Consider the following 7504-nt stretch of genomic DNA (forward strand, 5'->3'; position numbering starts at 1 on the left):
TGGTACTTTATACATCTATTACATACACAAACAACTATATGACACACTAAAACATGGGGAAATCCCAAAAAGCATAATAGGGGCTCTTTAATGCCTTTTAAATAACATTTTGGTGATCTCAAGATATTTAATACTTTGTATTGTAATACTTAATAGCAGAGAAAATGTGGCTTTCTACTCCAGCACAATGGATCTTAAATACAACAAAAACAATGACTTTCAGCTTTTGTTTGAAGATGTTTACATCCACATCAGATGAACAGTCAAGAAATGTTAGTCCTGTTTTTTGTTACATTGTTCACAAAATGGAACAGCCTGGACAAAAAGTGCTTTGAGTCCTAATTGTTCACTTAATACGGTCATTGTTTCATTTTTAGTACTCATTGCCTTCGTTGGTTGGGGTTGGTTAGTTTTAGGCATGAGGACTGGGATTCATTATAGGGTTAACGTAAAAAATATCAGGGTTAGCCAATCAGAGGCAGAGTAGGGCGGGTAATGAAACATTTTTTGCTTCCTACCGGTTTATTGTTTGCAAGTGTAACAGCAACTATAAGTGATTTAAAATAAATACCATTACCTAGAAAACCTCAGGAATCATCCGGAGAAAATCTAAGGAAATAGTCCCACACATACAAATGATCTCTTGAAAGATAAGTTAAGAAAAACCTCAGCTTTGAGAGCTTAAGTTATATTTTCTTTAAAGTGAATAAAATCTGCCAGTTCAGTGAGAATATTCTATTCTAATATTCTATTCTCTTTCCGAATCAGATGATCTTCTTTCAAGTATTTTCTAAATTCAAGATTGAGTTGACTCATTGAGTTATTCTTTCATACTTCAAGATACTGAGAAAATGCTTGGAAAAAGGTTTGCATTGGGAACAGTTAGAGAGATATTCTTGCTGCACTGACAGGTATAAAGTTGCACGCATTTTTTACATTTACCGAAACTGAAAGCCAAATGTTAAGCAGACACTCCTTGAAATAACAGCATGCATAAGCGCCATGCAGCTATGAGTGTTTGCCCCTTTGCTTGAAAGGTAACAGTGCAACAGCAGTTTTACATTAACCCTCGGGGTGACTCGAGTTGTTCTGAACAAATCAGAGATGCTCTGAACCTGTTGACTCCAAAGTTAAGTCTCTTTGATGTGATGCCACACCGCAGCTGCTGCTGCTCAAGTGTCTCCCCTCGAGGGTGGAAAAAAAAGGAGAAACTAATTAATCAACACTTCTCATGGCACATGATTTGATATCATCTCTTTTATCACCCCAGCTGGAATCATCGGTAATTAGCAGCTTTATCATTAGCATACCATCACCGCTGCATTGGAAATTAGCCTCTTTCTCATTTGCAATCACCTCATCCAGCTTCTTACTCTCGTTAAGTTTATTCAGCTAACCAACAGCTCATTGACAGGCACAGAACACCAAGGAAACACACGACAGCCTTCAACTGCAAACTTCCGGAAATATCTTTTGAAAAATGCAACTGTTTTGCAACAGTTAACACTGTTTTTAATCCTGAATGTTGCACAGCAGCATAGTCTTTCCTTTTTTGTAAAATTGAATTTTTTTATGGACCTTATCTAAATGTCTCTGAACAGACTGCTGTTCAAAATCAAACTTACTGTCTAGGCAGTAATATTTAAATAAGGTAAAATGCTGACAAGGAAAAAGAAGTATTAGATTTCCTCAGACATTTAGCAGATGGCTCTCATGAAACCCTGCCGGTGCTGTGTGTTCAGTCAGACAACCATCCCTAAGCAGCAATTACTCTTATTAAATATCAAATATAATAATTACTCATGGTTATGGTGTATGTCAGAGTGTACACAATCAATATTTCATGTGTTTTCATCTGTAACTTTTGTGCACTGAAGGGTAGGTTGAACACCGGCTGTTGAGGTCAGCAGTCAAATATAGAAAAAGACTGATAATAAAAAAAGGGATTTTCATTATGCACTGTTCACAGTGTGGACACAGCTTTTGACTTACTGATATATTGGAACACAGCGTCATACTAAATATAAAACCTGGAGGTTTAAATGGTGTATTGTTACTGAAACAAAATATTCTAAGCTGTGAAAATACTATGAAATGCTTTCAAAAAAAAAAAAATATTGCAAAGTTAGTGCTCATTAAAAAAAAAGAATAGAAATCACTTTTAGAAAACATTAATTGAGTCCAAATAAAGTTTTGAAAATACAAATAGCAACACAAACAATTTGTAGATAAACTAAGCCGTCATTTCTCAATAAGACCTCATTAAATATAAACTGTAATGATCCCTAACCCTAATCCTACTTCTTGCAAGAGGACAAACAACATATTTCAGGGGCATGGAGACATCTGACTGAAAATTGGTTTAGACCAATCTGTTCTTTGGGTGATTTTGAGTAAAATTCGGTTAGAACATTGTATATGACAATTTCCATTGGCAATGGTTTTACAAATGGTTGTTAGCTTGCACTCTCTGTGATGTGCTACAGCTACTGTATGACCCTTTGCAAACACGTCACACGACCACGTGATGGCGCCATGACGGACGGCGGAAGCACAGGCTAAACAGTAGTGGACGAGCGGAAAGTTTCATAGTTTCAATCAGTTTGAAATACATAACACTAAATAAACTGTATTTATGGCTTTATATGGCTTGTTATACGGCACAACAAGTTGTCGTGCCGTTATTGGTCGAGGTAGGGCATCTGGTAGGTGCTCACAAAGAGTAGTATTTTGAGAAGTTGGAGATAGCAGGATTGGATACCGACCCTTAATTCGTTCTCCCTCCGTTTTCACGGACCTCATTAAATCACCGAGTCTGCCCGACTTCAGTCCACACGATCTGTACCACTATGTGGTAAACAGGGTACCCCCATATACTGGTGCTGATCTCAAAGCTTTTAAAAGTCTGGATGCTTACCAGTTCTTTGTAGCTGGCTGGGTTACAGGTACGCGATGCTACGCTAACGGCGGGGGGAGGTACCTCATAATGGCAAAGATAAGACATCAATCTAGGGTTTATTTTGTATTAACATCTATTCTTTACTTAAGTAAAGATTTATATAACACGTAGCCCATGTTTTTAGAGGACATGGTCGGTCGTGGCTACCCACATACCGTTGTTCACTGGGTGTACCAGTGCAACTTCCTAATGGATGCCTGAACGCATCCCAACTCTGGGAAGTGCAGTCATTAATTATCTATCACACGTTAATCCATGCAGTAAATCACAGAGTGTCTATGATCAGTAGTAACCACACATAATTGTAACATCTAGCCATCTTCTTATCTGTGATTTTATTCGCATGATGATGTTTTCAGATTTGAGCGGTGGATATTACGACGCGATGGGCAGCAGCTAGCGAGCAGTCCAAAGCTAGCTGGTAGGAGCTCCGCAGACTCGCATTTTACTTGTTTTTGAAGCTAGTTTCCGTGCCATGTCATCTTTAATTTAACCAATATTTTTTGTATGTGTGTTAAGTTAAATGATCAAGGGAACGGCTTTCTTTTTTGGATATGTAGCTAGGTCAGTGAATAACCGATGTTAGCTAGCTAGTTATGTGGGTCATCATCGGGTTGGACCTGTTAGCAGGACAGCTGGTTAGCACGGCAGCTAGCTGGTTGAGGATAATTTTATTTATCACTCATTTAAAACAGAAAGGCAATACATACACATGCTTGTGTTGGTGAGGATTACTCTGCATGCTTGTGTTGGTGAGGATTACTCTGCATATTGTGAATGTGAGAACACAAACACGAACAAAAATGTACGAGTTTAGCTTGCCGTCCATCTACAGCATAGCTCTTCCGCCGTCCGTCATGGCGTTCATAATTTGCGCGAGTGGAGCGTGACGTCACGTGCAAAGGATGAATATATGTGTTCATACACTAAGAAGAAAAGAGTTGTTGTAATGTTCATTTTGTCCTTAATTTGTTGGAGCATACAAACATGCACATTCTCTAGTGTGAGGCTGCAGCTTTGTCTGAACACTGCTGATGTCGTCTCCATCAATAGTTTACGCTCTGCTCAGGCAGCTGTGGGCTTTTGTCTGCTCGTTTGGCCTGTGGGACATGTTTCTTTGCAGCACTGTAGATATGGATTGAGAAGATATCTCCTCTCCATTGTCTTGGAGGACAAAAACTGCCACATATATCTGAACTGTGCACCACCCTGATAACAAAGCTGCCAATTCAGTCTCATAATCATTCTAGCAATAAAAAGAGCAATTCTCTTTTTCAGCACGACCCTCAGGCTGCTATTGATTCTATCATTTCAACCTCCAGGGAGTCAGCGGAGTAACACAACTTCAGCAATGTCACACTAACTGTACGTGTGATTGTATGTGAAGTGTTAGCACTGAGTCAGCGATAGTCTGAGCGCCTATGGAGGGACTGACCTTCCAGCAAAGGGTTGTCTCCACTTCTCTTTTTTAATCATATGAAATCTATTCCTATCTGTGTGTTCTCTAGCAGCCTGGACAACGGCAGGGCAGTAAGATTGTATTAAATGTCTGACAGGAGGTCAACTTCCCCTGCCCTCGATTCTGAACCTGTCACCACAAGAGAATACATTGCCAAACTGCTCCATTGAACCGATGAAAGGCAGCTCCACCCTACACCATCTGCATTAGGATACGTCCTACTGTTCAGCATGACAAACCAAGGACTGATATGTTCCACAAATAACATCCACACCTACAATTTATACTGATTTAATAATTTAATGTGCTAATTAGTGAGCTTTAGAGGTGCCGCTAGGCAGATACTGTAAACTTTGGCCAGAGCTCAGGCTAGTTGCTTTCCTGTGTTTCTAGTCTTTATGCTAAGCTAAGCTAACTGGCTGCTGGGGGTACCTTCATATTTACCCGTCAGTCGAGAGACAGTCTTCTCATCTAACTCTCAGCAGAAAGCAAGTACTGTACATGTTTTCCCAAAATGTTAAGCTTTGGAAGAATAGTGCACATCAACATCAAATGTAAATCAAGTGTGTCAGGTATGCATACTGACTTATTTGTAGCCTAACAGGTAACTTCAGATTTTGTTGTGAAAACTGTTAACTTAACAGCAGTTACTTTTTCCTTGGTAAGGATATATGGCTCGAATAAAAAAGCCTTACACGCATTACTTTTAAGGTTGGTGTCATGATTATTTATTCTGCATGAATCGCTAGTTTCATGTTTTGCTGTAACTAAGAGAAGAACAAGTGGGCACCAGGGCTGGGAATGGACCATTTTACGAACGCCCCCCTCTTGAGTAGCCTACTAGGCATGCCCAGAAGTACTTTGAATTTCAAAGTCCAAGTAAGTAGTATATCATTTGGAAATGCTTAACACTAACTAAACCTGAGATTTTCAACCTACTTCCCTTTCACCTCTTATGTTCCTCATTTCAAGTTATCACAATTTATTTGTATTCCAACCTTGCATCTCAGAAACAGGACATTCTACACACGTCATCACGATTCCTAATTCCCAAGTATGTTTTACATAGTGGTTGGATTTTGTATTCACACCTTAATGTTGCTTAATGTTATTTGGGATGGTCGTCAGTGATTCATTAAACCAGCTATGTCAGCAGACTAATTTCATGCCTCTCTCCCTCGCTGCCAGTGACACGTTTAACCGTCCCCAAAATCGAGGCACTTGCCATCCAACTCACATCTGCAAACTAATTAGAGCTCTATTGTGTCAGCTGGCTTCTTTTTTTCTCTTTTTTTCAGTGGCTTGATGTCTTACAGAGGATATATTTGCTTAGTTCTATAAACTGGCCTTCAGTGATTGAGCTTCCCCTTTTGTTTAATAGCTGTTCACACAGCAGGCGCATACTGTTTAACTGAGAAAATGCTATTAGCAAAGACACAATCCCTACACTGTGGAAGCAGGCAAGGTAGCTCACTTACCAAAAAAATAGAAGTAGCATCCCTTTCCTTTGCAATGAATTATTGAATTATTCTCATATGGATAAGAATAGCACAGGAGAATGCCCCTGTGAAGCACTGGGAAGAGATATGGAGTCAGAGTTAGTTAACGGGAGTATCTAACCTGTGACCTCCCATGCCAGTATTAATGGTTCGACCTGTTTTTTTTCGGATGCCTGCTGCAGCTCTTTAGGTGAAACGCTCCAGGAAGCTTCATAAAGCTTTTTAGCAGTCAGCAAAAGTTCACAGTCCCACCCACGCCAGCCTTTCTTAACACCCACATCTCCCGAGCCTGCGTACCTTCACAAAGGTTCACAGTGAGCACAGCTCTCAAAGACCTGCAGCTGTAGCACAGAGTTCCGCTATTCATGTTTGGAAAGAAAAGAAGTCTGTATTTCAAGACCTATAGAAAAAGGGCAGATAGCTATGATCTATTACAAAGTTCCTTTCTAAATTGCTTGTTGTGAAGAAAAAAAACTTTCTGCTGTCACACAATTCGGCCTTAAAGTATTGATCTACTGCACCTCAGCGATAAATTGGAATGTTTCACAGTGCACGGTGTCAGCCACTTTCCCTGTCCAATATACTTGTTTCTTTTTTCTGTTTTTATGGCCACCTAAAATAATCTGAATGATCTTCACTGTCCTTTCATTCAAGAGGACTCAGATGGATGTTGTTTTTGTTGTTAAGAGGGTTTTGTTTTAACATCTGATATTACTTGGGTTTTAATAATGTTCCATAAATACATCGCAGGACTTCAGTATAATACTGTATAGATCCAGCACAAGTAAAGGGTTCTGCTATAATAAGACTGAAATAACATACATGTAATTTCAATTTAAAGTAATTTCGATTTCTGGTTGCAAATCCCACTTACCCACCACAATCCCACACACATCACACAACAAATAGCTTTACAAAAGGTAAACGCTGCAGGCAAACTTTGTTTGTGTGTACGTTTCAAAAGTGCATGTGGGCTTCACCACACACCAGGGATATATAAAAGCCCAGACTGGAGCCCGCTGTGCACAGCCTTTGAAATCTTAGAATCAGGATTTGTGAGTTGCCAGGGTCATCACCTGAGCTAGGGAGTTAGCTGGGAGACATATAAATCGTGCCATGACTCAGCGCTGAAGGGATCTACCCAAAAGGCTCCAGCTACAGTAATCTCAAAACGACAAAAAAAGTGGCCAACTCCACACTGAACTGCACTTAAACTCCCACTGAAAGCATTAAAATCTGCAAAAACGTCAACAGTTCAGAGAACAGCAGCCTGGACTGATGTCAGGATGAAGTTAAGAAAAGTACACATGCACAAGGACCATCTCAACACATTCACATGAACGGGTCCTTATGATATCGTACAATAATGTATACACACCAAAACGTATGATATCCTACGAAAGTTAGGAGACCGCCGGCTGGTCACGTGACGCTGGGTGGCTACAAGCTCCAGGACACCGAGCGGCAGTTGCTAGTTGTTAAAGCCCCTACAGAGCTTTGTGATGCTGGCTACAGACCTCCGTTGTATCAGCGATAGTTGGTGGTTGAGTTACCCGAAAATAGGTGATTTTGAGCCGGGTACAAAGC

At 40.1% G+C, this 7504-nt stretch overlaps 1 protein-coding gene across 5 annotated transcripts in view; it reads right to left on the reverse strand.

Annotated features, from left to right (window-relative positions):
• The window catches only part of LOC116062481 (complexin-1), a 60702-nt gene that overhangs the window by 32759 nt on the left and 20439 nt on the right, over positions 1–7504 (reverse strand). The window lies entirely within an intron of this gene.

This window comes from Sander lucioperca, chromosome 1 (assembly GCF_008315115.2).
Source record: "Sander lucioperca isolate FBNREF2018 chromosome 1, SLUC_FBN_1.2, whole genome shotgun sequence".
NCBI classification, from domain to species: domain Eukaryota; kingdom Metazoa; phylum Chordata; class Actinopteri; order Perciformes; family Percidae; genus Sander; species Sander lucioperca.